At 34.0% G+C, this 20,128-nt stretch overlaps 2 long non-coding RNA genes across 2 annotated transcripts in view; both read left to right on the plus strand.

Moving 5' to 3' along the window:
• Nucleotides 1-20,128, plus strand: part of LOC106616379 (uncharacterized) — a 384,138-nt gene that overhangs the window by 204,840 nt on the left and 159,170 nt on the right. The window lies entirely within an intron of this gene.
• On the plus strand, nucleotides 4,196-19,282 carry LOC138855975 (uncharacterized). Its single transcript, XR_011395114.1, has 3 exons — nucleotides 4,196-4,321; nucleotides 13,331-13,616; nucleotides 18,933-19,282. It is a non-coding gene; the product is annotated as an uncharacterized lncRNA (long non-coding RNA).

A 20,128-nucleotide genomic window follows, 5' to 3' on the forward strand; every position in this document is an offset into this window, starting at 1 on the left:
GATCATTTTGAACCGAGTATGGTCGTAAGCGATCCAGTCAGCTCTTCGCCCACAGTAAGTTAGGAACTTCGGAGCTTATATTTTCCGCCGAATTAGTGGGGATAGATATCAAACGTGTGAGCAAATTTTTATTAAAGACGAAATATTTTTATAAAAAGACGAAACAGGTGTCGCACATGCACATATTTAATAAATAAATTATGTGTACTTAAAAAATTGCTTAACCGCTGCTAATAAATATTGAAAGGGTTCAAAAACCTATTTGAGCACGTAGTATTACAAAACTACTCCCACAAACAGTCGCCAACAAACTTTTAATATGTAGAAATTTTAGTAAAATTTTACAAGCAATGCTTTTATAAAAAACACATGGCGTTGCCCTCAATTTAAAATTTTTTAAAGGTATTTTTAATTTTATATGACCACTTATCTGCAAATATGAGCACAAGTAATAACTTGACCATATGAAACCAGCTTTTTCCTATCTCAACTGCTGACCTATATTTTGTCGTTCTGTAGCGGAGTTCAGGTTGCCTAGAAATGCTGTGTGGTTCTGCAACCTCTATTTGTTTCTACTGACTGTTTGATTAGTAAGATGTGAATTCCTTGTTTTAGCGCTTTAAAGTAAACAAAGAAAGAAAAACATTATGTATATTAATCAAAACAATTATAATAATATTGTATACAACAATCAATCAACGGTGGCAACAAGTTGAAAGGACAAAAAGCCTATATTATAGCAAACATTTTTTGTACGAAAATATGTACTTATTTTTACGACGGACTTTAAAAGTGTTTCCATGTAATGCTCATATTGCCTGTACAGCTGCTGTTACTTATTTCCTTCTATTACTGTTTTTGTTATTATATGTTTGTTGTTGTTGTTGTAGTAGCGTCTGTTAAGAACTCTCAATGAATATTACCTATAAACTATTTTAACGGCGAGTGACCTACTCTAGCACCAACACATACTCAGTCACAAAATGGTGTTTAAACTGGAAAGGCCACCGACGAATATTAAGTTCCACGCTAACTTTGAACACAAAAACAAATAGCTAAATAGAACAAGTAAGCAAGGGCTAAGTTCGGATGTAACCGAACATTTTATACTCTCGCAAAGTCAAATGGTATACTCGTTTGAGATTTCTTTGTGGATTGGCTGATATTTTCGGTAGAAGGTCAACTATAGGCACTGGGGTCCACATATTTAGTACTTAGGGGCTTGAACAGTTTTGGTTCGATTTAGACAATTTTTGGTCACAAGGTGGCATACTTTAAACGTATTATTCACGCAAAGTTTTACCCCGATATAATCATTGTTGCTTGATATGCATAGTGGAAAGTGAAAGAATCAGATGGAATTGAAAATGGTGTTATATGGGAAATAGGCGTGGTTATATTCCGATTTCGTCGATTTTCGCACTACCTATAACATAGAACTATAAAAAGAACGTTATACACCGAATTTAGTTGAAATCGGTTAAGCAGATCTCAAGATATGGGTTTTCACCTAAAAGTGGGCTGTGCCACGCCCACTGCCTAATTTTGAACGCGGTTCCTATAAAGCCATCTCATACCATCACAGAGATAAAATGTAATGTCTCTGGCATGTTTAGTGCTTGATTTATCGCGCTTTTAGTAGTTTTAACAGTACTGTTATATGGGGAGTGGGCGGAGTTGCCACCCGATTTAAACTATTTTCACACTGCAGGTAGAGGTTCTAAAAACATTTGCTTTCAGTGAATTTTTTTATTATAGCTTTAGCGGCTTAGGAGATATGCACATTAAACCTATTAGAGGCGGGACCACGCCCACTTTTAAAAAAAATTTTAATTGCAGATGCCCCTCCCTAATGTGATCCCGTGTACCAAATAACAGTCTTGTATCTTATTGCGGAGCTTAGTTTTGGCAATTTATTTGTTTTTGATTAATGGCGTTTTGTGGGCGTGACAGTGGTCCGATTACGCCCATCTGCAATACCAACCGTCTCACGGTGCCAAGAAACATGTCTACCAAGTTTCATAAATATATCTCAATTTTTACTCAAGTTACAGCTTGCACGGACGGACGGACGGACGGACGGACAGACGGACGGACGGACGGACGGACAGACAGTTACCCGGATTTCAACTCGTCTCTTCATCCTGATCATTTATATATATAACCCTATATCTAACTCGATTAGTTTTAGGTGATACAAACAACCGTTAGGTGAACAAAACTATTATACTCTGTAGCAACAGGTTGCGAGAGTATGAAAATGCTTAACTATTACGTATTAAGTAAATGTTGTTGTTCTTTCTGTTTCCGTATTCTTTTAGCAGCTCGTTGGTTGGGTTGTGAGGAGTATGGTTCAGATGTTATGATTGTTTAAGCAGCCAACAAAAGTTCGCAAAGCACATTCAAAGTGCACATGTTTGACAGCTTAGCGCTTAACCAGAGCAGAAGACTGAACGCAACGTGCTCACTTTCATCGCCTGAAAGTATACTTCTACTACGTACTAATATATATAAATTCAATTATATACAAACATGTTTTTACAATGAACTACTTCCATAAACTCGTGTTGAGTCCACGAAATGCCGGTTACTACAGGTGGTGCGGATGTGCGGATGAAAATCAGCCGATGACGCGTGACCGGCAAAGCAGAAAATATGGCAGTTTAAGCTGACTAATACACACGTAGATATATTTACTTGATACTAAATATATATAGTGCTGGCACCACTTCTACTATGGACAATAATTTTTGTTTTGGCGTTCGTGGAAGCCTTGCCGATGGCTATGGCAGATACCTCGATAATTTCAGCACGTAGTAGTCTTATGAATTGTAAAGTGTATATATAGGTTTAATTCGATGTTATCATTAAAAAAATTTCTGGAGAATGAAATTGTAGTTGTCTATGCATTCAGACTCAGTGGAGCTGGCACAGCAACAGCGACGGAGTCAGTGCCCTAACAAACATTTTTTATTTAATTTAACAAAAGTAATAAACCGCTGTCGATTTATAAACGGCAGAACAAGCAAAATACCAAATTTATAGAAAATAAAGTCAATATTCGGCCCACTTCGAGAATTTAACAATAAATCCCTAATAGACTTCCTTTCCGGAAGTATAAAAATCAACCGAAGAAATTTGCCGGAAATAAATTGCCGGATTTTGGATAAATGGACACAGAAAAAACACCCATATCCACTACAATAGACCAAAAATACAACGTTGTTGATAATAAACTAATAGAATCTATGGCAGACCTTCAGTAAGCATATGCCAAAAACTGTTTGTGCAGCTATTGCGTTTTAATATGTTTTTCCAACTTTGAATGGCATCAGGTGCACTGTCGTTAAAAAATAATAAAATAATAAAACTTTTCTGTAAGTACTTTAAAAAATACTTACTGGTGTCATAGAAAATAGTTAAATGGTTAAAATAAATATAAAACTGTGGGACAAATAAGTATCCATTTCCAATTTATAGTTCATCACAATGGCTTCCAGGGTCCGGTCCTTGAACTTTGTGTCCAAAGAATACGACTTGTGTGTACAGTAGACATCTTTCTCTAATCTAGACAAAGCTTCAAATTAATTAATCGGAAGGTCTCCTTACCTTCTTCAAAAATGTCGTACATTTTTACTAACTTCGAAGTAAAAATTATGGAGTCTTTAACTATACCCAGAACTTCCCGAAAAGCTTAAAAATATCCCGTTTTAGAAAATACTGAAAATTACGTCAAAAGCATGACGACCTTATTTACTATATGTACGTTTGTATGGTTTATAAAAATACTACATGCGAGTAAAGTAAATATTCATATGAATAAGAAAAACATATAGGTACAAGTAATCCTTGCTCTATAGTTTTGTAAATAAGGTGCAGATAGGTATATAAATAGTCACTCACGAAGCGTAGTTGTTTCTCAATCCTGCTCTGCTCATTGCTCTCGCTCTCTGTATTCAACTGCTAACCAATACCAGTACAAAGTCACATGCTGTCCACAATTGCAATAATCTGCCTCAGAGCATTCTTTCACTGCTCTCGCGTTTTCCCTCAGAGCAATCTAAGTATAAATTCACCACAATCGCTACCGTAAAAGTACTTTTTTGTTGCTGTTGTTATGTACATCACATGGCTTTTCTTTGGTAGCAAATCGCTGTACCACTGTATAAGTCAGTCATCGTCGCGCTGTCAACAAAACTGGTACATTCAACAAAAGGAATTATAACGGAAACATATAAAACAACAACACCTGCTACAGTGGTGTGTGTGCAGTTGTTTATAGTGCATTTTTGTAGAAGCGCTCGAGAACACACATTTGAATGTATGTAAATATATACATGTATTTGTGTGTGAAATGAAAAAAAAACATTTTTTAGTACGAAATATATTTTTTTATTCAATATAATCTCCCTTCAATAATCTTATTCCAATGATCCTCCAATAATTGTACGCCATACCTTTAATGCCTTTCCGGATGCTCTGCAAAATACCCGCCTTACGCTTTCCACGAAGGAATTGTTTTAGGTTTCTGAAGAGGTAGTTGTCGTTGGTAGGTGCCTTGCCTTACTAAAAAATAATTTTTTTGTGCTTCAAACCAGGAATCTTTTTATCTATCTGATCCAAGAGGCTGCAAGAATATTGAGAATTGATTGTTTTACGTTTTTACAGATAATCAATCAACAAAAGTCCTTTGGTCAATTTAGGAACATGGTGGTAGAACCAAGTCTCATCCATAGTTGTAAAACGACGCAGGAAATCGGTTTTATTCTGCTTAAAACGCTCAGAGATTTGTTTTTGATCCAGTTTTTGTTGAATTGTTAATGTTTTCGGCACTAGCTTTCCGAACAGCTTTTTCATATGTAATTCTCCATGTAAAATATGAAGTATTCGTTCGTCTGAGATTCTTTGGCATTAGCAATTTCACGCTTAGTCAAACTTGGATCTTCACGAACAATATTATGAACTTGCTCAATCATTTCTGGTGTGGTTGCGGAGTTTGGTCGCCCTTCGCGTGGTTCGTATTCAAGATTAGTACCACCACGTTTAAATTCAACAGGCCAAAATTCAACGGTGCATTTTGAAGGTGAGGACTACTTATACACTTCTAACAATTGTTGATAAATTTCCTTTGCTTTAAAACCTTTCAAAAAAAGAATCTAATCACTGTGCGATGCTAAATTTTTTCCATATTGAAAATATACAGAATGATTTGTAACTTTGCATGTGTTCTCACGACAGATGTACTAACTTGAGAAAACAAATTTGGAGCTAGTAGCGCTGTTTCTTGCAACCAACCTCTATATTTATTCAGACCCTTATATAAATACAATATAACAATAATCGCTATTTTTATGCAAAAAAATTCAACAACAAAACAAAATTTCATAAATACAAAAACTTTAAGTCTGTCTTTGCTGTCGGTCAGTTAGCCAGTGCGACAGTCGCTTATCCGGTGAGATAAAAAGTTGCTAATTTTTTAACATATTTTGAATTTGATGTGACAGCAAGAACAACAACAATAGCAATACAACAAACTTATCGAAAATACAAGGAATTTGCACACTAGGTCACATTTAATGTACGAGTATTGGCAAAAAATGCTCTCACACGTTGCCGCCTTCCAAAATTTAACGTTAATAATGCGCTCACGTAAAAGCGGTCTCTTAAGTAACACGTTTTGACAGCATTTAATGTGAATGTGTTTGTGCGAGAAACTGTGAGACTTCCAAAGGCATATTGAATACTACTAAACATTTAGACAAATACATACAAGTATATATGCAAATCAGTAAATAGTAGAGGAAAGCAAAAAGTAACAAGCCGCCAATTGCATGTGCGAAGGAGTATGTATGTGTATTTTTGTATGAAATTACTTAATACTTGTGGTTGTGTATTTGTGAATTTGTGCGCGCCAAAAGTTAATTGGCGGCAAATTTTGATGATAACGTTGACAGCAATACAGCCATAACTCGGTCAGTCGGTCGTTGCTGCGAGGTCACATGTTGCGCATAATTAATGTTAAAAACAAATACGACAAATAATCTAACACACACATATATACATATGTACGTACAGAAACAAAAACTAAACGCGTGTATGCTCCCACACAAACACACATACAAGCGCAAAATTATTACACGTTCGTAATGTACATTCAAACATATTATTATTGCTCGCCAACAGCAGCAGGGCGTTCAAACGACGTCAGGTGACAGATAGAAAAGAAAAAAACAGTGACTTTGAGTCTGCAAATCCAGCTGAGCATGCAATTTTATTGTTAATTATTATTGTGCTGCACATACATATGTATGCCTACTTTAGCTTTTGTTGTTATTCAATTGAGATTTGTAATATTCCGATTCAAATAAACGCAATACATATACATTAATACATATGCGCGTGCATCAATTCATACAATAAATGAAGCAAAACGGAAAATGTGAAAATTTGTCAATAAATACGCTATTGGAAAAATGCAAAATTCATGTTATAAATCGTTGACATACAAATATGGAACGATTTAATCATATCTGCATATGTTTAAATTCATTATTTACAACAACTCGAAACAGTATAGTAAAATAATTAAAAGAGAGTATTGAAAAAATAAAAAGGTAACTGAACTGGAATAAAATAAAATAATTAAAAATAAAATAACATAAATGATATAATGAAGTTATATAAAATAAAACAGTAAAAAAGTGCAATAAAAAGTAAATTAAGGTTTAATAAAACAAAACTAAATTTCTCTAAAATATTTGAAGAATAAATCGGATTTGTTACAAAATAATAATTATTACGTAATCGGCATTTCTTATTAGGACAATTTAGTGAATGCGTGTGTCGTTCTGGAAGACAGGAATTTCATTTCAAGTATAAGGTAGACCAAAGGGATAGAAATTACGGAGAGGTAGGAGGACTGGTGCGATTTCAACAATTTAACCCCACATTCTGTTAGCAATAACATTCTCGTTTAATTTTCATAAGATATATAGATATGTATATATTCATTGATGAATACTATATAAGTAAGTCCAAATAATTTGAGGGAATACTGCTATTTAGTAATTTTTGGCTAGAGGAAGATTTTAACATATCTTCTAATTTTTTTGGAAAGAGTTGCAATATAATATCAAATAATACATACTTACATTTAACCTACTAAACTTCTAGTTGATACAGCTAAAAGTTACTTTTTCACAACCATTATAAACAAACACCATATTAATAGAGGATTTTTAAAAAATAAAAGTTCAACTTTCGGCGTAGAAAATCAATTAACACAAAATATATATACATAACACTCGAACAAATGTGTAAAATACTAAAATTCAATTCACAAATTCCAAATGACGAACGAGAAGGTATAATTTGTTTATTAACTGAGTATAGAAAATAATGAATACATTAGCGCATAGTGAGTTATGTAGGTATACATACTTTCACGCATTTGAGTGTATGCAACCAGACCAAATAAATGATTTCGTAATTACTTATGTAAGTATAATATCTAACGTTTAAATGTAAACATTTACACAAAATGAAAACACCTTAGAAGATATATCATAAAATATAAGATATATCATAATATATAAACTTCTGCTTGCTGGAGTAAAATTTTGTAATATATTAAGTTGCGTCATTGTAATGTATTTCCATTAGTAAACTTCGTGTTGAAATTTTTATTTGTTAAATTACTAATCTATATTTAATATGTATAATATTGGTTATATTATGTGTAGCAAAAAACTCCATTATTTTTCCAATAGATGGCAATATTTATCTATATCTCGAGTTGTATAAGTCTGATCGAGTTCGGCTAGATGACATTTCGTACTAAAAAAAATTGTTTTGTGATTGGTTGATTAAGTTTTCTTTGAGCGCGTATCAAAGATGGACACTAGCAAAGAAAAAATAGCTACATTTTACTTTTTTTTCGATAAGGGCGAAAAAGAAAGTCAGGCGGCTGAAAATATGAATATCATTTATGGTCCCAATACTGTAACAGCTAATAATACGCAATTTTTATTTCGTTGATTCTGCTCCGGTTATTTCGATGTCAAGGATGCACCACGCTCTGGAAGACCAATTATCGAAAAAATCGATCAAATAATGGAGAGTCCAAACATCGCTTACAATTGTGCAGGACCTAATCATTGCACAAAAACCGTTTGGAACCATTGGATTTCTTTTTACTACAGCTAATATATTCATAAATCAAGTATTTTAGTATATTAGAGTGCTTAATTTTTAGGAAATACTTACTCTATATACTACCAGAAAATCTTATACTATATAGAAAATAAAAAAATAAATCGCCTGGTAAAAGGTCGTCATAGTTCAGACTCGCATTTTTTATTTATATGGGATTTTTATACCCAGAACAGGGTATAGTTTGCCGCGAAGTTTATAATACCTAGAAGCAAACGTTGGAAATCCTATAAAATATATATATAAATAATCAGCATGATGAACTGTCCGTCTGTCTGAATATATTCAATCTGGTCCATTAGTTTTTGAGCAAAGTTTTCAGCCCTTCTCTCACCAAGAAGCTGCTTATTTGTCACAACGGCCGATATCAGAACACTATAGCTTATAGCTGCTACACAAACTGAACGATCGGAATCTAGTTCTTGTAAGGAACCCTTTGTATTTGTGAAGGGTATTATAGCTTCGCTGCAACCGAAATTAACTTTTTTGCTTGTTTGTTTTTAGTTCCAATTCGATTTTTGACACGAATAAGGATATATAATATATTTTTTTTTTTTTGTTGAATAAAAACTGGATTATAAACTTGCTTTGAGATAGTCGAGTAGATGCTGGGTTTCATATAATATTTTTGCGAAAATTGTCGAATTTTTAACTGCAAGCGTTTCCGACATTTTCTATTAGTAATTTGTCGCATTTTAAATTATTAATGTGTTCAACCTATGATGATCGCAGTTCTTTTTATCTATATATCTTATATTAGTCAGAAAATTATAGGAGATATATTTCGTTCAACATTCGTATATGCAAACGGTCGTATATATGTTTAAAAAATCGTCGTGATGCTATGTATAAAATTTGGTTTCCTTCGATAAACTAACTTGCTTGTAAGGAAATTTGGTGTTAAATTTGTTGTTGACCTGCCTGCTGGTAAAGCTAAAATTTCCAGCTTCGTCGATTAATCTAAAAGTTTTGGTATCACAAAAGACCGCTGTTTCTACTGTTCCAATGTTATCCTCGTAATATTCCCCACATAGATCGTCGAAACTGAGTCTAACCTAACCTACCATTGAGAGATATACACCATACTCAGTAATTTTCAAACCTTTCAATAATATTTTTTTAGTACGATTGGTGACTTGTTAAAAAACTAACTGTGATCCGCGTACATTCTTTTAAGCTCTGAGAACAGAAAAAAACAGCTGAGGAGCAGATTTATGAAAATAGCGTAGCACTCATTTTGCACAAGGCATGCTCAATCATTCATGAGTGATATGACCAGGAGGTTTTTTTGAAACTTCTAGAGAGTTACTGCCAACTTATTATAAAATATCCTGACTCACTTCCATTGTCTTATTCCAATATACTTATATGCGCCGTTATAATTCGCATGGTCTTTTGGTTGAAGCTATTATTCAACATGTCGTAGATGATTACAAGTAGTCTCTTTATCTGAAACATATAAAAATATTATGCGACATCATGCTCATATCGCTGAAATATGATTTATGTAAATGCAAATTCTCTTTATAAATTTCATTAAATCGGCATAACAATATTTGCGTTATTTTCATAGCTACATGGAAACGAAGAGCGGGATTGCCACATTGGTAATTGAATTCTTGACACCATACTGTTTGAAATATTTCTCAGAGGATATACATATGTACATATGTAAATGCAAGAATATAAAACTTTTAGGGATTTATTTATAGATTGGAAAAGAAGAGTGCTCGGAGGCCTGTACATTGCGGTAGTGCACCTTAACAGTGTGTGCTATTACTTCACACTGTAAAAGCACAAACTACGAGTTCTTTGTTTGCCTTTCGAAAGTAAAAGGCACGACAAATGTGAAGACAAGTTGCGCTTAAGGTGAAAAGATAGTCATATTTTGCATGTGGATTTACCATAAACCTGATGTAAACACACGCGTACCATTTTATGTGATTTTGGTGTAAAATGCCTTTGTGTGCTTTCGTTCAGCTGTCGTTTACATGCAAACAACGTTTAAAAGCTGAAAAGAAAGCACACCTTACCTCTACCTATACCATTCCGAGACCGCTCTTCAGTTCTACTTGTACACACGGAGATTTGTTGTGAGGAAACCTTGTGCGCCAGGTTTGCGGGTAGAGTGACCGTTAGGCAATTTTAAAGTGTGGCGGGCACATCTCAAAAGGTAGAACGCTTTTTGTGCGTTTTTGTTGCAAGAAATGTGTTTGCCTCTGTGCTCCGTAAGCTGGTCTGTTGGTGATAAAGCTGTTCGTAAAAGAGTGTGTAGGTGAAAAAAATCTGAAATTTTGACTGGAGATTTTTTGATTGAAAATTAGGATATACTCCAATATAAAGTCAATTTGAAGAGAAAATAATAAGTTTTTTAAATATAAAAAACACAGTGTATTTGGGACGTAAAAAGGGAAGATTCCGCCAAAAATCGTGAAAGTAAAAAATTGTTGTACAAGAAAAATTTATAAAATCGAAAAAGTTGGTGTTTGGAATTTTTCGCATAAATTTTGAGGTTATGTGAAGAAAGTTGATAGACAAAAGTTATTGACCTTTTCATTACCTACAACATTGCCATATATTTTTTTTTCTATAGGACCCATAGTTTTTTCGACAATCGAGATCAACAAATTTTGACCCTCAAAAATTCAGCCACGCCCCTCCCAAATTTGGTACGTACTAACTTAAACATTTGTAACATACATTGTGTAAATGATCGAAATCGGGTAACAACCACGTATACTTGCTATATAACAAATATTTTAATTCCATCTGATTCTTTCACTTTACGGTTTAGAAAACAATCAACAATGAAACTATCAGAATAAAGACTTGCACAAATAGTGCTCTCTATGTCGAGATCGCACTATAATTTTTCAAGTGCACGAAGAATATTTTTGTGATGGCAGCTTGTCCCACCTTGATCTTTGCAAATTGCGAGAGTATAAAATGTTCGGTTATACCCGAACTTAGCCCTTGTTTGGTTGTTTCATAATAATGATGTTAGTCCACATGTGTGCCCATTTCAGTATTCCGCTTTTCATTTAATAAAATTTTCAACAAACGAAATTCACTCATCCTTCCACTATCGTCACTGCAAACCTTAAGTATTTCAAGTCCACCGAAAACGCATTTCATTCACTTTGTTTGCTTTTAAGATTTTGCGTATTTTATTCTGTCAAATACGGTTAATTTTTCTTTTCGACGCACATTGTGTTTTAAAATTGAAGAAGATTTAAGGCTTGAGATAACTAAAGTGAAAGTAACATTGGACGGTTGCTACTGTTACCACATATTAGTCAACAACCAATGACATATTTTGAATAAACTAATAAGACATTTCCAAAAAGTAGCTGATAAAATTGTACAAATATATCACTTGTTCGAAAGCAACGGCTGAATTCACAATTTTAACAGCAGTGGAACAGTGGTAACCCGCACATCTTTTTCAATTTAATCGATTCGGTGTTGCTAATTCATCAAAGTGTAATCGACCACTATGATTTCATTAAGTTATGAAAATAATTAAGTTTGACGGCTTTGGAGATTTTGTCAATGCATCTCTGAAATTTTGAAATACTCTATCCAGTTTTTTTTTTCGTTTATAATCTGACTGATTATTTATTATATGTTATCCATATCTCTCTCCAATTTGCACACCTTATTCTAAAGACGACTTGAGACACCGTCGTGGTAAAATAGGGTTCCCATTTAAGATGTATGCACCATCAGCTACAAGAAAGATATCGTTAATCGAAATCTCTTAAGCTTAACTCTAAAACATTTACAAAACTGCCTACAACATCGTCAAAAGCCCCACATATCCTGACAGCCTATACCTTCGACCCGGTCTTCTCTAGCCAGTTGTTTAGCTAAAATATTTCCCCCTCCTATGAAGTTGTGTCAGAAAACTTCATATTTAGCATTCTTGTAGGTGCAGAATATTGTATACTAGTCCTAAATAGGCTTTACGCATTATCAAAGACCTCTGCAATGAACCCAATTTTCCGTTAGGTTGGAAAATTTTTAGGATATGCCATTGACAAATGTTGTTACGAAAACATATCCTCCTCTAGCAATAAGTTCATGGTTCATATTAGAAAAACAATTCTCAGTTGGCTCGTCTATCAAAAAGCTGTCCTTTCAAACAGTGACCTTATATAGTCAAATCAATACAAGCTTCTAGATAGCACCGCAATTTGTAGACGCAGACTCAAGGCCATCGGTTCCATTTATGTGGACAGGGATCACATTACCTCTATAGCACCCAGCAGGTTTCTGGAGTTTGTCAGGGTGCTGGGACTTTGTGAGTACATGTGATGGAGGAGAGGGCACAATAGATCCTAGGTTGCAGTGCAAACCTCATACCAACTATCTATCTATCTAGTCATATCATTTGAAATATGGTATTCAAAAACCTTAAAATAATTCTCGAGGTAGGACCTCAGTCACTTTACAACGTCGATTATTATCGAAAAGAAATCAAAGCTGAGACCAACGATAATATTACCCCCAAAGCATTTGTAGCCAACTTATCTGGTTGTTTTTGGTTCTATTTAAATGTTGTGTTGCAAAAAAAAAATTACTAAAATTCGCTCTAATAATGGAATTATTCAGAAGTGTTTGGGATTAATGTGTAAATAACAGAACTAGTTAGAAATTTAGAAATCAGCCTAGAATTGCAAACTTTTGACCTCACTGTACCAAATAGCTCCGGTACATATGAGATAATTTCGTAATCTCCGTCTGACTTTTTGTGATATTTAATGCTATGTGAAAAATTGAATTGACTGGACGCTGAAGTTGAAGAGAACCTGACGTAAGCCCGTGGTGAACAACCTTTTACCATTATGCCTCATCTTTTGCCTCTTACCTTTGTTGTTATGAATGGTTGTAGTTATATTTACATATGGCTATGTGTGTATTATTTCGGTTTTATGTGTGGAGAGAAATTGGGTATGTGGGTCCTTAGTTCTTGCCAAGGCCTGTGTAGTTTTAGCTCATCTAAAATTGATATTTGTTCTCCACAACTGTTCATACATATTTAATGAAACGCGATTTTTTGTGACGTCCTACTGTGTTTTCTCTTTCTCTCTGCGTTCTTTCTCAACTTTATTTACAGCCTTTGCGTGTCCTTTTAACTAATAAATCGCGTGTTCCGTGGAGCAACCAAAAGCTGTTCACCTGTTCTTGAAACAGACGTCGCTTGTACGTAATTTTATGCATTTATAGAGTATATACCTCACGATGCGATGGATGATAAGTAAATTGAGTAAAAAGCGGAAAGCCTCATTTAATTATACCGCGACCAAAGCTTACCATAAAACGGGTCGGCAGCGCGAGGGCGACGGACGTTACCGTAATATGTGGGATAGCCATTATCGTCGCCATCGCTACCACAAGCACAGGTGAGTTAAATGAATGAACATATATATACATATTTACATTTGCTTATGTGTGCCTTGTAAGCCATAAGTTGAACTGTGCCCACACATATACCTACATACTAAGAAAACATATTGTACCGGGGAAAAAATGTGAAAAATTACCACAAACGCAATTAATATTGAACTTGATAATTGTTTTGTATGTATTTGTGGTTGCATCAGCACACAGTTCGGTATTAAAAGTCTAGTATCTCTGACAACAAACATTAGGACGGTACTCAATTGGAAGATGTATAATATTCAAGTACTCACTAAAAATGGATTTCGAACTCGCTTCATTGTTTTATCGAAATATATGATCCGATTGAAATTATCAACTTTCGAATATGAAGCCATTCAGATGCAGATTAATATTTTGTAATTCATTCTGCAAAAATTAGTATTATTGCAGTATATTTGGGTACTTCTTTCAATGCTTAGAAACTTGATTTTTCTTTCTTTTAGAAGGCACTTTAAAGTTATCAACGTGACGCAAATCTCATGAAGCAACCAAATCACTAGGTTTGGAAAAATATAATATCTCGCACATTTATGGTATATCGCTTATGGTTCTGTCTTAAAGATTATACTGTTCACTGGGTATTATTCTCTTTGACTGTTTTTCAATGATTTTGACATCATTAACACACCAAAATAAGTAAAACAGTTGTTCCGATTGACAACATTTAATTCACTGCGAACTTTGGTCCATTGAGCCCTCACCTCTTTGCATCACTTTGTCAGAACCTATTTTAGGTTTTATACTCCTAGAAAAAGATTTATTTGGCGAGATTCATACATTTTTATCCAGGAATGATTCTCACCTCTTTTTTCCGGAGCTGTTCTTGGATGGCCTCGGTGAAGCCACTGCGAAAAAAGACTGTGATTTCTCCATAGCTTGAACTGAATCAAATAATTTGACATTTCTTCTTCATAATAGCTCACTCCACTAATTTTTAGATAGGAACGCACTACGGAAACGCAAACTTTTTGTGCAATGCTTTGTTATAATTAATGCTCTATTTAGCCAATTTAACATCGAATCTCGTTTAATAAGTCTTCAGCAATATAGTATATATTAGTTAGCGAAATTAGTTGTTTAAATGCATTGTCATCGGTTTAAAAATTTGTGAAGTTAGATCTTGACCACAGACAGCCACCCCACCTACGTACGTAGACCTTGACAATTTTTAATTTTCTATGAGGGCTACATGTTTCCGGCTTATTGCTAAAAACCCCCATATAATAAGCAAAATGACCCACCCTAGTACGCAGCTAAAAGTACGAAAACTGACTATGTATGTACATGAACGTGTATGTATCGGTATAATAGTTTTAAGTATTGGATAATCAGTATTATTACATGAATACACCTTTTTGTAGGTTAAGTATAATACGATATGTTTTACTTACAATATTGCTTTTTAACCGTCATTCGTACTTACAGCTCATTATGTGTGTAAAAATTGTTCATTTTATGTAAACAAGAGAAGTTGAACCTTTTTGTATTGAAAAATGAGAAAAAGTAAGGAGTACAAGTTTGTAAATTGGCTTAACTTTACAATGCTGGAACCGCCGCCAGATCACATCTGGTGAATCCGTTATTCGTGAATAAGTCTCTTAACATTTTGAATAATTTTTCCAATTCCATCGAGGAATATATCTAAAAGTATATACTCTTATAAACTAATATTTAGGAAAAGTGTTTGTTAGTTAAGTGTGTGCTGGACTGCCCTCATAGTTGATTCCATCTTCTCAATAAGTTCACTCGTCCATCAGTCTCATAAAATTTCAAACATTTTATTTAACCGTTCATTTGATTTTTTTTCGGGGGTAACCGAAAATTTCATACTCTTGCAACCAAAGTCGGCTAAATACTTACAGGTGTTCGTAATATTAAAAAAATTAGGCGAAATGATTTAATTTCATTATTCGACGACATCGTAAATGTATTACAATCAAATTTGGTATCAAATTAACTTATTTTGAAGGTCATAGCCTCTACTAGTTTTATTATTATATTTACCTCCCGTCAGCGAAATTTATAATAAAATCATTGGGGCAGAGAATGGAGGGGCTCATTCATTATTTTTGACATGGCTCAGGTATACTTAAGAACTTATTATCAAGCAATTTTATAAATATATAAATATAAACATATATATGGATTAGAATCAGCCGAACGTTTCAAAATCATGAATATCAGTTATATGTGGGATTAGGCAAGTTCTGCTCGATTTAATCCAATTTAGGCAGAAAGATACACTGTTGTTATGTAGAAAAACACGTTCTCTCACATAAGCATATACAAGTATATGTGGTATAAAGTCAATCGGAAGTTCGAAAATTTTTGTATTAGGTATATGGGAGAATTATTGATCCAATTCAATCTATATTCGACACAAGGGCATTATCAATATTGTCAAAGAAACATTTTCCTCGAATTTAAATAATATATCTAACAGATTTACCGTTATTTTTTCCACAGAGTCGGATATAGCATTGTGGTCCACATATTTGGCGTATGGGTTCTTGAAAAGTTATGGTCTGAGTTTAACAATTTTTGGGCGTAAGATAAAATATTTTAAGGGCACTAATTGTACAAAATTTTATCCAGACACATTGATTAGTCCTGGATTTGTATACTGGAAAGTGAATGAATTATATGGAATTTAAACTTGTGCTATATTAAAAGTAAGCATGGTTGTAGCACCAAGTCCCTAAATGTGAGCGCTGCCACGCCTGTCGTCTAAATTTGAAGCCAGTTTCTATAAACTCTCTCGTACTTCTCGGGTATAAAATTTTATATCTCTGAATCTATGGTTATTGATTTATCGTGATTTTAATAGTTTTTAACAAACCCGTTATGTGGGGAGAGATCGGGGTTATGATACGCTTACTTCCGGTTAAAACTATTAAAAGTGCAATAACTCATTTAACAAGCAAGTCAGACACTTTTTAGTTTACACCTGACAATTAAGCTTTATAAGAGCCAATACAAAAAATGGACGATGGGCATGGTCCGCCCACTTTAAGGTGAAATGACATATCTGTAGAATTACTCTACCAATTTCAAGTAACTTCGGTGATGTGCCTATGTTACAGGGTTAAAATAAGCACAATCGGATCACAATCACGCTTACTTACCATATAACACAGTTTTTGATTCCACCTCATTCTTTTTATTATATCACACTTCCCAGTATGCAAATAAAGCACAAATGAATGTATCGGGCAGAAACTTTGCACGAATACTGACTTTGAACTGTGCCAGCTTACGACCAAAAATTATCGCAATTGAATTAAAACTGTTCTGGCTCCTAGGTGCCGAATTTATGGACTCTAGTTCTAATTGCGAACTTTTCTCAGAAATATCGTTCATTCTGTGAGATATATTATAGAAACGCTGGGAGAATCTTTATCTGATATTAATATGCCCATGTGCCAAAAATTGGTTGATTTGGATCAAAAAATCCTTTACTTCCCAATACCTAACAGAAACATGTTTAAACTTCCATTTGATTTTATACTGCAAATATCAGTCAATGCATGAATTATCTTAATAAAATTAAAAGAGCGTATTTTTCTTTAAACAATGTATCTTTGAAAATTTGCCCTAGTCATATAACTAATATCAAGATTTTAAAACATTCGGTTGACTTCATCCCGCATATATTAGTGATGGTATGTGAGGTACCTTAATGAAAATCAGATATCTCTTTTTGTAATGATAAAAATGGATAAAAGCGGTTCAGTACTATCCCTATTTCCTATACACCTGGTATATGATTTTAAAACTTCCGATTGGCTTCATACCGTATATTTTGGTCAATATGTAAGATATCTTAACGAAACTAACTGAATGGATACGATTGGTCATGCTTTAGTTTAATGCCAAATGTTTGTAAATTTAGTCTATGAATTACCCCAACTCCCAAATACTAAAAATTTACTTACGTATATTGATTTTTGTTATTCTAACAAACCCTATGCTGAATATGTCAGTTAGCGTATGAGTTATATAACGGGTGATCCAAGTACAGGTACTTTTTTCAATAGCCTTTTTTGACACATCACGACTTACATGTCAAGCTGTCATGCTATTTTTGTTCAGTATTGTCATTTCCTCATGGAAAGGCTTACTCCTACACAACGTTTATAAATTGTTCAACTATTACTATTATTATATATTACTAAAATTCACGTTTTGTAGGAAATGTGTTTCGCGCTCAACTTATGGTCAACATAATACCTACGGCCTACTGAACGTTCTATTCGTAACACCTACCTATCTTCAGACCCAGTATTCATTATTGGATAATATTGTGAATACAGTGAAGAAAATATAGCGGCCGTAGCTGAGAGTGTAGGATAAATGCCAAAGAATACTCTTTCGAATGACAAAAAACATTCTTCATTCAATTTGAATTACTAGTGAACCTCGAAATGGATCACCGCTTATTTATAAAATTAATTAATTGAAGGAATTTTCTCGGATTTGATCCTTGCAAGTTGCAAGAGTATTGAATCTTCGGTTACACCGGAACTTATCTCTTCCTTGCTTGTTTTGTATAAAACTCAATTCAAATTCAATTTAAAATTAATACAAGAAAATCTTGCCAACTTCAATATATTCATATCTGATGCTTCCAGGCCGTCGCTTTTCGTTTCACAAATATATTAAGCCTCTTTGGCATCTAGTTTCTCAAAAACAGAAGAGACTTCACCGCTTGTTTTCCTTTGCAAGCAGATATGACAAAACCAGAAACAAAAAAAAACTTCTGTGCTCTATCCACGGGCGAAAATACTTGTAATTACAGTACAAATTTAATCAACAATGCGTTGTGCCGTTTTACGCATTAAGGCAACTGAAACCATAAAAAGATTTTTGGAGGAATATGAGGTTCACTTAGTTCAGTGTAAAAATTTTTCATGCTTAAATTAAATTAAATGAAAAGGGGCGTTTTTAGTCAGAAAAATTTACGTGCGGTCAGACAACGTTGCAACTACGCAATTTATTTTGCACAACAACTAAAATGTACTCACTGTTGACAGGTCTTGGGTGTCGGTGGTTGTGCGATAGTCCTTGAAAATATATGAGTGCACACAAACATATATTTTGAACTTTCGAACCTTTGCTCTCTCATCCGACCGGCACCGTCTTCGAAAAATCTGAAACAACCGGACAGTTCTCAAACTAAAAACTTTGCATATTATTTTGAATTTCCATTAAAATATATATGTATTTTTACATTTCTCCCTCTATTTCCTGTTAATTTATTTGCCTTTCTCTTGCAGGTCCGTCATATACTCACCAACGGCTCACTTTATTTTCCAACTTTTGAGGCGATAGAGTACCGTGAAGATGTCTATTGGTCGGTTTATCATTGTGTGGCCAGCATTGTGTGGCTACAATTATTTCACGTGATGTGAGGAGATATGAATTTGAAACAAAATAAGCTTATAATTATGCGAAATTTTAGATTTATTCAAATCGATAAAAGTTACGCACATTAAGTCTCAAATATAAATTATATATCGTTGTATTTTTTACTTTTAATAAAGACCAAAATTGTACAATAATTTTTTTAATATATTTTTGAGTGAAATAATAGCGTTCACTCTGTATTCCCCACACACCTCTTATTCCCAACCACAACTTTAAACGTACGAATGAAATATGTAGAAATAAAATTAATCAAGTCTTTCAAAATAAAGTGAAATTCGATTGTAACAAATTGTCATTGACAAGGATTCCTGAGTTTGGATCAAAAAAGCCCTTTCATAGGGACAGTGCACTTTGATCCTGTAAAATATTTGTTGAGATGCTTACAGAGGTAAGAATACTGGGATAGGTGGCTGCTTCACCCCGCCCACATGTCCCTCCTAGGTACGTGCGCTGAGAAGAAAGCAGCAGGACTAGATTTATGAGTCAGTTATCAGTTGAGTCCATACAAAATTTTTATTTAAACAAGAAACAATGATCATTATGCACCAGGAGTTTTCTGCTCTAAGATATCCATGTTGCTTATAGTATTATATAGTAGCGATTCGATCTGAATAATTTTTTTGGATATTCCACTTGCCTTAGATAATGATCCGTTCCAAATTTCGTGAAGAGTCCTAAGACTTTTCGCGATTGGTCGTAGTGCTTATTAAAAAATTATTATTTGCCGGGTCAGACGTTCAAAGACTAAGAAAGGATATTAAAATATTATTTATGTACTGGGAGCAGAGCAAAATTTCTTGTCTACATGATTATTATTACTTGTTCCTGGCAAATCGAGTTGCACAAATCTCATTATTTCAATTGAGGGTATATTAAGTTTGCCACGAAGTTTGTAACACCCAAAAGGAAACGTCTAAGACCCTATAAAATAAATACATGAATGATCAGCATGATGAGCTGAGTTGATTTAGATTTAGCCATGTCGTCTGACTGTCTGTCAGTCTGTTATACGCAAACTAGTCGTTCAATTTTTGAGATGACGATC

This window comes from Bactrocera oleae, chromosome 3 (genome assembly GCF_042242935.1).
Source record: "Bactrocera oleae isolate idBacOlea1 chromosome 3, idBacOlea1, whole genome shotgun sequence".
In the NCBI taxonomy this organism is placed as follows: domain Eukaryota; kingdom Metazoa; phylum Arthropoda; class Insecta; order Diptera; family Tephritidae; genus Bactrocera; species Bactrocera oleae.